Source organism: Papio anubis, chromosome 1 (genome assembly GCF_008728515.1).
Source record: "Papio anubis isolate 15944 chromosome 1, Panubis1.0, whole genome shotgun sequence".
Classification (NCBI taxonomy): domain Eukaryota; kingdom Metazoa; phylum Chordata; class Mammalia; order Primates; family Cercopithecidae; genus Papio; species Papio anubis.
The window spans coordinates 54649255-54661980 of NC_044976.1; the positions used below are offsets into that span (position 1 = coordinate 54649255).

General features: G+C 36.9%; 1 long non-coding RNA gene and 1 pseudogene across 1 annotated transcript in view; one reads left to right on the plus strand and one right to left on the minus strand.

The window, feature by feature from the left end:
- The window catches only part of LOC103885464, a 39692-nt gene that overhangs the window by 18847 nt on the left and 8119 nt on the right, over positions 1-12726 (plus strand). The gene's annotated exons all lie outside the window — the stretch shown is intronic.
- On the minus strand, positions 283-2105 carry LOC110743911 (annotated as a pseudogene).

Sequence of the window (12726 nt, forward strand, 5' to 3'; positions counted from 1 at the left end):
AACTAAGTAAAATATACAAAAACACAAATAAATAATTCAATGAAATTGGAAAAATCCCAATGGTATTCTTTACAGTAGTAGCGAAAAACAATTCCAAAATTTGTAGAGAAACATAAAAAACTCCAAATAGTCAAAATAATTCTAAGTAAGAAAAACAAAACTGGGAGCATCATATTTCCTGATTTTAAATTAAATCACAAAGGTATAATAATCAAAACAATATGGTGCTAGCATAAAAACAGACACATAAACCAGTTGAACAAAATAGAGAACCCAGAAATAAATCCAAACGTATACAGTCAACTAAATTTTTATAAGAAACTGATGATTATTTTCCATCAACCTTATTTTTGTGTTGCTTAGCAGTCTGGAAAAACATCTTAAAACCACTCAGTGGTCATGCCTACCCATTCAGTGGCCTGAGAAGTGGGAGCTGCAGGCCAGTCTTCCATGGCAGGCTGAGCACTCCAGTCTTCAGTAGGGAACTACTAAATAGGCACAGAGGGTACCTGCACTGCACGCCTTCAGACCTGTCTGCAACCTCAGGCTGAGTAGCAGTAAACTCAGGAGCTGAAGCAGTCTATTCAATCTGAAATTTCTACTTAGTTACAGCTTTTTTAGCAGCATCCTGCTCTTACTTTTTAAGGTCTTCAGGATCTCTGTAGAAGTAGAGATCAACCATAACCCCTCATAGGTGTTCACAGGAAATGGTGCCACACATGCAAACCATTTCCTAGGCCAGCATCCATCACATCAAACCCATTAAGTGAGTTCCCTTGTTGTTGCATGGGATGGCAATGTCCACATAATACAGAGGAGAATCTGTGTTACACAAAGCAATGGTAGGCAGGTTATCATAAGATGCCTCTATGAGAGGGTGTTTGTCAACCCTGGGCTCAGTAACCATCAGAACCCATGGCTTCAAAAAGACCATCTGGATCTGGTTAGTGACGTTTTCAGGAGTGAAGCAGCAAGTTGTAGGAGTAACTTCAATGACAATAGCAAACTGTAGCAAGGCCCATTGGCTAGTATTCTTGGAGGATATGGCACTAACATCAGCAGAGTTTTCAGTGGCAACAAAGACACAAGCTGCCAGCAGAAGCTTCTCCCAGGTCCTCCTCATATTTATGATGTAGATGCCATCACTTTTCCTCTCATAGATGTACTGTTACACTTTGAAGTCAACGTTGTTGCCACCTAAATGGGTTCCTGCAGCAAAAAACTCGAGAACATCCTCCTCTTTCATTTGCAGGACATCAAGGGCTTTGGACATTTCGAAAGTTTCCCTTTAAGTTATGACAGAAATCCACAACAGCACCCATTTGAAGCCCTCTGTAGGTAACATGGCTACAATCAACTAATTTCTGACAAAGACACCAAGACGACACAATGGGGAAATAGTGGTCTCTTCAAATAATGGTTCTGAGAAAACTATTTCCAAATGCAAAAGAATGAAATTGGGTGCTTATTTTATACCATGCACAAAAAACAACTCAAAATGGATAAAAAGCCTAAATGTAAGGTTAGAAATTATAGAAACTCCTAGAAGAGAATATGGGGGAAAAGCTCCTGGATATAAGTCTCGGCAATAATTTCTTAGATGTTACATTAAAAGCTCAGGTAACAAATTCAAAAATAAATAAATGGCACTACATTATTCCAAAAACCTTCTGCACAGCAAAGGAAACAATCAACAAAAGGAAACAGCAGCCTACAGATAGGGAAAAATATGTGCAAACCGTATATGTAATAAAGGGTTAATGTCCAAAATTTATAAAGAGCTCATGCAACTCAATAGCAGTAAAACAAATAAGCTGATTTTAAAATGGGCAAAAGACTTGAATAGACATTTCTCAAAAGAAGATTTAAAAAAATTGCTAAAAGGGATACGAATAGGTGCTCAACATCGTTAATCAGGGAAACGCAAATCAAAACCATCATGAGATACTACCTCATATTTGTTTGCATGGCTACTAAAAAGTCAAAAGATAAATGTTGGTGAAGGTGTGGAAAAGGGGGGCTCTTGTGCATTGTCGGCAAAAATGAAGACTGGTACAATTATTATGAAAAATAGTATGGCGATTTCTAAATAAATTAAAAATAGAACTACCATATGGCCCAGCAAACCTTTTTCTGGGCAAATACCCAAAGAAAATAAAATCACTATCTTATAAAGATATCTCCCTTCTGTGTTCATTGCAGCATTATGCACAATAGCCAAGACATGGAAACAACCTAAGTGTCTACTGATGAATGAATGGTAAAGAAATAGTGGCACGTATATGCATATATGAATATTATTAAGCCCTAAAAAATAATAAGCTCTTGCCATGTTCTACAACATGGATGAGCTTGGAGGACATCATACTAAGTAAAATAAACTAGACACAAAGAGAAAAATGTTGCATGATTTCACTTATGTATGGAATCTAAAAAAAAAAATTAAATATCCAGATACAGAGATCAAAATATTGGTTACCAATGGCAGGGGAGAGGAGAAATGGGAAGGAAATGTGGAGATGTAGGTCAGAGGATACAAAGTAGCAGATATGTAGAATAAGCAGGTCTAGAAACATAATGTATAACATGAGGACTATAAATAATAAACTTGTACTGTATTTGCAATTCATGCCAAATGAGTAAATTTTAACTGCTCCTGCCACATGCAAAAAAAGCGAGTAACTGTCAGATGATGGATATGTCAATATGCTTCTGTATAGTAACCTTATTACTCTCTCTGTGTATTCCATAACACAATCATGTTATATGCCTTAACTATATATAACAAAATTTACTTTAAAAAAATTAATGAAATAAAAACAGATCAGTCTTCATCATTGCCAAGGGAATTTGGCAGTGGATTCTTGGATGTGACATCAAAAGCATTAGCAGCAAAAGAAAAGGCCAATAGATTAGACTTCATCAAAATTTAAAACTTTTGTGTTTCAAGGGACATTAAAAAGAAAGTGAAAAGAAAACCTACAGAATAAGAGAAAATATTTGCAAATGATATCAGAATATCTAACAAACTCCCACATCTCTACAACAAAAAGACAAGCAACCCAATTTAAAAGTCGGGCAAAGGACTTAAACAGACACCTTAACAGTGAAGATATACAAATGGCCAACAAGCACATGAAAAAATGCTCAACATTGTTAGTCATTTGGGAAAAGCTAATCAAAACTACAATGAAGTACTACCTCACACCCACTAGGACGACTATAATAATATTTAAAGCAGAAAAGAACAAGTATTGGCCAGGACACAGATAAATTGGAACCCTTGTACATTGCTGTTAGGAATGTAAAAAAGTTCAGCCACCGTGGAAAATAAATTGGCAATTCTTCAAGAAGTTAAACACAAAATTGTCATATGACCTCACAATTCCACTCTTAGGGCTATACTCACAAGAAATAAAACAGGTATACAAACAAGTACATGTGCACATAATTGTTCATAGCAGCACTATTCACAATAGCCAAGAGATAGAAACGTTTCAAATGTCCATCAACAGGTGAAAGGATAAACAGATTTGTATTATATTCCGTTAGCCCTCCATATCCTGGGTTTTGCATCCATGGAATCAAGCAACTATGAATCAAAAATATTCAAAAACATTGTGCCTGTACTGAACATGTACATACTTTTTTCTTGTCATTATTTCCTAAAAGATATAGTGTAACAATTATTTATACAGTATTTTCATTGCAGTAAATATTATAAGTAATCTACAGATAATTTAAAGTATACGAGAGGATGTGCATAAATTACATGCGAATACCACCTGGAACCAATCCTGGAACCAATCTCCCATGGATACCAAAGGACTACTGTACATGCAAGTGGATTATTATTCAGCCATGAAATAAACCAGATACAGAAGGTCTCATCTCATGTGATTTTATTTTTATGAGATATCCAGAATAGGTAAATCCATAAAGAATAAAGATTGGTGGTTGTCAGGGCCTGGAGGGAGAGGGAATGGGAAGAAACTAACAGCTAAAGAGTTCTACTTGGTAATGATGGAAATGTTTTGAAACCATACAGAGGTGATAATTACACAATATTATGGACGTACTAACTGCCCTGAGTTGTTCACTGCAAAATGGGTAATTTTGTTATGTGAATTTTACCTGAATAAATTATTTCAAAAATAGATTGATAACCTCAATAACGTTCAAGGAAGGTCCATCAAAGAATTTTTCTGTATGGAAATACTTCATTTTTTAAAGAAAATACAGTAGTCATTCCATAAATTTTTAATAAGCCAGTAAGTGTATCAGTATATCAATTAATAATGCTATCTTGAAAAAACATTCTATTGTAAGGAACACAGAGAAGACTCCAAGTAAATTTTCAAGCAACATAAGAGAATCCTTGCCCATGATATCACTGTTTTCTATAAAACCATTACCAAGTGAAACAAAAAATTAAAACTATCCATAAATTTGCCAAGATAGCATGTAATACTATGACATAATGACAAGTTTTTCCAAAGTATGTTACTTGTTTATTTTATTTTTTTATTTCTCTCTCTGTCTCTACTGATGAATGTTTTTTCTTCAAATTAGAACTAGCTAAATACTATTTAAAGAACACTAAGTGAAACATTTGTCTCAGCTCTGAAGCTCAGTCAGCTGAAAAAATAAGTTGAAAAAACTTATAGTTAATGTTGTTATTGCTAAATTACAAGGAATACCCTTCTAAGTTTGTTTATAATTTTGATATTTGTTTATGTTGACAGTATCTTGTTTTTTATTGTTTTAAAGTTCCAAAGGTTATTCGTACATAAATACTGCATTGTGGAAAAGAATACTATTTGACAATTAATCAAAGTTGGCCTATGTGTGTATAAGTCAAGATCTAGCCTCACAGGATGTAACAAAAACTATTCCAAATGTCTAAAATAGAAAATTTTCATATGAGAAATTGGTTACACAGGTGATGAAAGAGTGAGAGGCTGCACAAGAGACCATGAGGCACCCTAGAGATTAGCTACAGCAGGGAGTTACTACCACCCCTAGGCTTAAAAACAAAGACAAGTACCTAAGCATCCAGGTCACCTGGCTGAACCTAGAATCACCATGAGTCAAAGGCCTCAGATACTACCCGAGACACAGAGAGAAGAAGAACCGCGGCTTCTCCCTTCTTCCTATTGCAATCTCTCACCAGTACATTGCAACAGGCAAATCCAGACAGAAGCTAGCTGGCTGATATAGGAGCCTAAGGTAAGGGACTTCAGGAACCAGCCCACTACAATATAAAAGCAAGTAGGGAAGTATAAGACTGAATCTCAGGGCGAAAATATCAAGGACCAACACAGAGGGCAAAACTAATTACCCTGTGATGGATACAATATTATATGAACTAGAGACATAAAATAATGTATAGTTAGTCTCTGTCCTCAAGGATCTTACCATCTACTTTGAGAAATAGGCCATCTGATGAGTAGCTTATTAGTATATAGTTCACTCCTAAATATTCTCACAGATAATAAATATAGCATGCTATAATGCACTTTCACATACATAATTTCTATTATGGAGATGAAGACAAAGCTTGGTGAGATGCCATAAACCTAAAATTAACATAATTCTTGATTCCTTCCTTTCCATGCAATCTGCTCATTCATACCATCTTGTAGTCCTATTTTTCTAATTATTCCTCAAGTCCATTCACTTCTTTGCACCCAGCATTTTTTACCCTGAGGCTAATTAGTCTCTCACCCAGACTTACTACCACTGACTACAGATAATTTCCAAGTTCACCTCTATCATCCTTCAATTTTCTTTACACAGTAGCAAATGATCTCTTAAAAAATACAACTAGCACTCTGCAACTTCTTTACACAAACCTTTTCAAATTCTTCACGTCGCTTTTGAGTTAAAGACCAAAATCCTTATGTAACCTAAATCATGTTGCAAAACCTGGCCTCCACCCAGCTTTTCAACCCCATCTCATGCCTTTGCTCTCTAAGTTCCGGACACACTAATCTTATATGTCAGTTTTTCCAAAGGACAAGATCCCTCTAACCCCAGCGATTTTGCATATACAGGTCCTTCTGCCTGTAACCTAATCCCCATCTCTCCTAGCCCTTACACCACAGTCCAAGTTAACACTTATTCGTCCTTCAAGATCTCATCTCAAACATCCTTTCCTCAGGGAAAGCTTCCCTGACTCTCTCTGCCCCTTAATGAAGGCAGATTATTTGTTACAAAATCTAATAGCCACTAATACTTTATTTTACAGCATTTGTCACATTTCATAAGTATACATTTGTCTAATTGTTGGATTGCCTCTATCTCCAGTATAAGCCTTATGAAGCAGATGCTATGTCTCCTTTCTCACTATTATATCCCTATCACCTTGCATGATGCTTGAAATCTAGGAGAGTCTCAAAAAGAAAGACAGTAAGGGAAGGAAGAAAGAGAGAGAGTTGAGGATAAAGGAAAGGAGAAAATTGCCCAGAGTTCCACACTTAAAGTGATAGATAGAATTCAAAACTTGGAGCCCTGACTCTACCACACTGCTGCATCTCATAGAGCAAAGAAAAAGCATGAATTTCCTACCAAATCCTAAATAATTCAAACTTTCTACTCTAAAATCTGGCATTATTATTTCTGTATCAGTCATCTTGCTGGCCCAGTGAACACCTCAGTTTGTTAGTTGCTTGACCACTTCTCCTCCAATGACCTTCTTTCTCATTCCCATGGTCACAGTCTGAGCCTTGGCATCCCCAGTAAATGCACCACCTCCTAAATTTCATTCTCAAGCATCTCGCTTTGTGATCCTCACCTCCAGCCCTTCCTGCTTACTTTCTCTAGCAACTTCACGCAATAATTCTTGATTTCTAAGCCGTTGACCTACCTCATCAAGTTTTCCTGGGCCTATCATTTTAAGAATTCCTTTACAAAAGTCTCAACCCTTTTGCCCCTCTTTCACATGACAAAGTTCCAACTCTGGTTGAATCTAACTGTCTCCTCTGTGCCCATTCCTGGAGGAAAATTACACAATTAAGAGTCTACTTCACTTTAACACTGTAATCACAAATCTTGAGTTCCAATTGGGTACTCAACACTGATGAACATTACGACCAATTACTTAGGTGGTTTACTTTCCACATTTTCAAGACACTCATTTTATATTCTTGCTCTTCTCAAGCACTCTGCCTCCTTCCACAGTCCTAACATTCATCTGATGCCATGCCTGACTTCAGTGAGAAAATGAAGCCACCTAAGGATAGCTCCTCATTTCCCCACCATTAATCTAAAACAATTTCTACCTCTGGATGTTTCTTCTCCTCCCTCCCTACAGTTACAATCTCTCTTCCTTCCAAGGACCAGCTGCTCAGCTATGCTCAGTTTCATTCTCATTTCTCATTATGCTAGTTCTTTGATTACCCTCTTTCTATTCTGCATTGCTCGTCTCTTCCACTCTGTTGAACCCTTTCCATCAACATCTTCTCAAATATTGTTCACCTTAAAATCTTTTGATTCCACATCCCCTTCCAGCTATTGTCATGTTCTATTTTCTTTACAGCAAAAGTTCACAAAGAAAAAAGTGAAATATACAAGAGGATATTTCCCTTTTCACTCTTCAATACACTCTAATCAGCCTCCATCTCTACTACCTTGATGGAACTTCCCTTAACAAGTTTGTCAGTGGTCTTCTCTCCTGCCAAATCCAGTGGGCCCTCTGCTGCATGTTACGCCCAGTAGGGTTTGACTCTTTGGCCACCTCTTCCTCAAAAGACTATTTTCTGTAGGGCTTCCATAACACCAATCCTGATTTTCCTCTTATTTTCTGAGCTTCTGCTTTTAATTTTTCTGTGTATTGCCTTACTTTTTTGCTTAATCTCTAAACGTTGTAGTTCCTCAGGTTCAGTCTTAGTCCTTTGTTTCTTTTCTACCTACATAGCTTATAAGTGATCTCATCCAGCCCCATTATTTTAATACCATCTATGATTGATGACTCCCAAATTTACTTATCCAACAAGTCCTCTCCCCTGAGCTCTGTATCTGCATATCCAATTGCCTACTTGACATCCTCTCTTAAACATCTGATAAGCATCAGAAATTTGATAATTACCCTTGAATGTTTCAAGATCTAGTGTGCGTCAGAATCTTTTATAAACTTCCTCTACTCAGAATGCTCTTCCCAGTCACTTTCACGGCTTGCCCTTCAACATTCATGTGTGAGTTTTAGGTCACCTCTTCAGAAAGTTCCTAACTATCTTGTTCAAAGTAGTTCTTTCTCTACTACTGTAGCTTCCTGAGCATTTTCTTTCTGGCACCTATCTGTCAGTATTTTATTTGATTGTTTCTGAATGTTGTTAATTACCAGTATTGGCTGAATGAATACATTAGTGAATAAATCATTTTTCCAGAAATTATAAGGCTATTTACTGCCTTACACACACAAATTCTCTGCATGTATGGTAATGTATCTAACACCTGCCCTGCCCGATGTTTCCTATACAAACTAAATGCCTTATTAATAATAATAATGACAGCAATAGTAAAGACCAAAAAAACAAATGCTACTACAGTCATCCCTGTTGTAACAAGGACCTGTGGTAGTAGAACCTCCCACATATACCCAAATCCGCACATACTCAAGTCCAGTAGGTGGCCCTGTGGCACCCATGTATACATGCCATGAATACTTTCCACCCATGTTTGGTTGAAAAAAAGTCTTGTATAAGTGGCCCCGTGCAGTTCAAACCCATGTTGTTCAAGGGCCAACTGTATTTATTTAGAATTCTGAAGTTTTTCTGTCAGCCTAGGTCACAGGAAGAATTGAGTCATCACATCTTTATATTCAGGTTGGCAGCAAACGTGTTGTTGATGATATGGCTTTTGAAATCCTGAAGATGGCAACAAGAAAATCTAAAAGCCTTTGGCCTATAGTGTTAAAATGCCTCACCCTAACAACAAGCAGCCTTTTTCCTATTTTCCCACTGAGGGATTTCAGAAGTCCTCCCTACGTAGGACCTTAGTTGGTCTTCTTATTGTGTCAATAACACTGGAAAATTTTCAAAGATTGCTATTGCAACAAAGGGAAATCCATGCATGCAAAAGCTTCCTAGTTTTTAGGGCTGTAGTATAAAAGGATGAGTGCTCGTAGTCCCGGTCCTCGTTCTGAGCAAGGAGGAAATATGTGTACCATGTGTGGGTGGATGTTCTCCACACTACCCCGCCATCAGGACTGCCTGTCTTTTGCTGGCAAAGGGTTTTCCGCTAACACTTTATGAAAAAATTTGGAAGCCTTGAGCCATGCTTACTCACATAATGGAAAAAAAATCCTAGCTTTGCAGTCAGGAAGAGCAGGGCTCAGATGCCACAGAGTCTACTACTTCCAGCTATTTCATCTACAGCTGCACTCTCCAATATGGCAACAACCAGCTACAGGCGGCTATTTATATGTAAATGAATTAAGATTACATAAAATTAAATATTCAGTTTCTGAGTTGCACTGGCCACATTTCAAGTAATAAACAGTGTAGTGTCCGTATTGGACAGCACAAATAGAATATTTACATTATCCAGAAAATATTATCAGATAACGATGATCTAGAGAAAATCACTCTACCTCTTTCTCCAAGCCTCAGTTTCCTCAGCAGCCAAATGAGATCATAATGAGATTTTACATGTAATATACAGTACTTGACAGAGAGTGAGCCCACAATAAGTTTTCTTGCTTCCATTTATCAAGGAGTATGTGCTACTTGAGGGTAGGAATCACATCTAATTATTTTTATACCCACATTCCCTTCCTAGTACGACAACTGCTCATAAGAGGTACACAATAAATGTACTTCGAACTATACTACTTATTCTTTCAAATCAATCTCTAACTTTATTCTCACCAATGCCTGAAAGAGGGTTAAGAGAGTAAATTATATTATGTTTTATATTTTATATAAAATAAGTTTAATATATGAGTATCCATATATCATATATAAAAATATATGTATAATTTTGTATATATATAATTTAGTACAGATACAAAGCCCAGTATTTATTCAGAGAGGTAAGGAAGTATGAAAGAAAGAAAAGAAAGAAAGAAGGAAAGAAGGGAGAAAGGCTAGCTGTTAACATTTATTCTGTGTAGCATGAAGTGCTTTGTTTACATTATTTCATTTACTCCTCACAAAAATTTTATAAAATGGCATTGTAACCCCATTTTACTGGTGAAGAAATAGAGACTCAGAAATTCCAAGCAAAAATTCAAGCCTATATTTTTCTAAATTCAAAGTTCATGTTCTTAGCTATTATAATATTACAGCCTCCCAGTGATGAAGGAGTAATAGATATTCCTTGTCTACTTTAATAGATTCCTGTGGTAATAAAATGAGATAATATATGTGAACACTTGTTGTAAACTCTAAATATCTATGCAAGGTAATCCTTACTATTTCATACTTACTATTGTTTAGCACACTAACTCTGGAGCCAGAGTACCTGGATTAGAACACAGGTAAATTGCTTAATCTCTCAATGTCTAATCTCAAAATCAGAATAATAATGATGGAATAATAATATTATGCATGTCCCATAGGACTATTGTGAGGATTATATGAACTAATACATTTAAAATGCTTAGAATAATTTCTGGCACATCTTTATCTCCATACAGGTATTACCCATTAATGTCCCTCCCTGTGTTACTATTGCTGTTGCGTGGTAAAGAAGCAGGAATAGAAATATCTTAGAACTGGCAAACATCTTGCATAGAAGTGAAGAGTCTAGTTTCTCCAACTTTTTTTTCCCAGAGTTAAAATAAGCAAACGAGTTCTCCATTATTTTATATACCATTTAATCAGAACTCTTATAGAAGCCAATTCATCTGGAAACCTTCAGCATTTTGGAGACAAAGCTCTAATCAGTCCCCAGCCCAGAGTCTCAAATGCAGCCATAAGATGTATGAGTCAACGAAGCACCTGGTGCAGCTCAGTCAGTGAAGAGGCTTTGTAGGGTGAGAGGTCCTAGATTTTCACAGCCCAGAGAATGGAATCTGAAGGTTGGTGATTGAGCCAATAGGCCCTGGGCAAGCACCAAACGTGCTTTAGAAGTTTCTGGGCATGTGTCATAGCAACAGTTGGGCAAAATTTTCCCCTCTATAATCTCCTCAAGGTCCCAAAGCCATGTTGTCAATAGTGAAAAAGCGAATGAGAAGAAGAGTCCATTGCTCACTCTAATAGTGGTTATTATTTACTGTTTTCTATCATGTGAGGGTGATTCATTGCGCCTGGATTTCAGAGCTTTTCTGAGAAACTTAAGAGTTTACCCAGACATTGAGGCAAGGTGAGGCAGTGTGGGGAGGGTGGAGGGAGAGAAATCTGATTCAATTTATTACCAAATGTTTGTTTGATGGCAAAAAATAGTCTCCAGGGATGTTAACTCCAATTCCTGAAAAGTCACAGGCACCAAACATCAGAGATACTCACACACTTAGAATACAACATCTCAAGTGGATTTTTCTTTCTCTTTCTCCTTTATTTGCGTAGGCATAAAGGTAGTGAGGACATCTCCTCAGTAGAATACTGAGACACTGGCATATGAATTTACCAGCATTTCTGCTTCAGGCAAGTCAAAGGAAATAAGTAATGTTGGTTCCTATAATTGTGCCTCACAAAGTAGGTGGGCCTTAAAATCAGAATGCTGGTAGACACTGATGAAACAGTTCTATGTCTGACATAGTTCACCAAATATGACTGGCAGTTGGTTAAATGAGAATGACAAGGATAGGAAATTGTTTTAAAGGAATTTCAAGATTTTACATAGCATTTGAGAAGATGGTGGTGTTACTTATTGACAGAGAATCCAAAAGTAAGAATATCGGAGAAGACAGCCCAGAAGGGGAAGGAAGGAGAAAAAACAAAACAAAAAATCACAGCTTACATTGAGTACTGCTAAATGCCAAGCACTGAAGTAGGCACTTTGTATGGATCCTTTTATTTAATCTTCACCAAATCCTGTAAGGTAGCTAGTATTATCACTATTTTACAGATAAGAAAATTGAAATTCAGAAAGCTAAGTAACAAGCATAAGATATTGTGGTTATTAAGTATTAAGACTAAACTCAAACCCCAGTCTTCACTGTGTTAAAGCTCATGATCTTTCTACCACATCCTTATTGAGTGCCAAGGATATTATCATAGCGAATCCTCATTATGTCCTATAATTTAGATATTATTATCCCCATTTTACAAATGAAGAAACTGAGTTTCAGAAATAGTCAATGATTTGCAGTAAAACTAAATGGAGAGAACTCAGGCTTTGAAAGCAGATAAATCCAAGATTCAAACCTCAGTCTTATTATGTATCAAGTATGTAACTTGGGTTATTCAGTTCTCTACTGTAATGTAGGAGCCTTATGAGGTTGCTCCAAGGATCCTAAAAGGCAAGACATGTTAAGTTCTCAATAAATGGGCTAAGCATGGTAGCTCACACCTGTAATTTCAGCACTTTGGGAGGCTGAGCTGGGTGTATCATTTGAGCCCAAGAGTTCAAGACCAGCCTGGAAAACATGGTGAAACCCTGTCTTAAAAAATACAAAAAAAAAATTAGCTGTGCATGGTGGCATGTGCCTGTAGTCCCAGGAGGGACTTCAGCCTTGGGAAGCTGAGGTGGGAGGATCGCTTGAGCCTGGAAAGTCAAGGCTACAGTGAGTTATGTTCACATCACACCTCTGCACTCCAGCCTGAGTAGCAAAGTGAGATT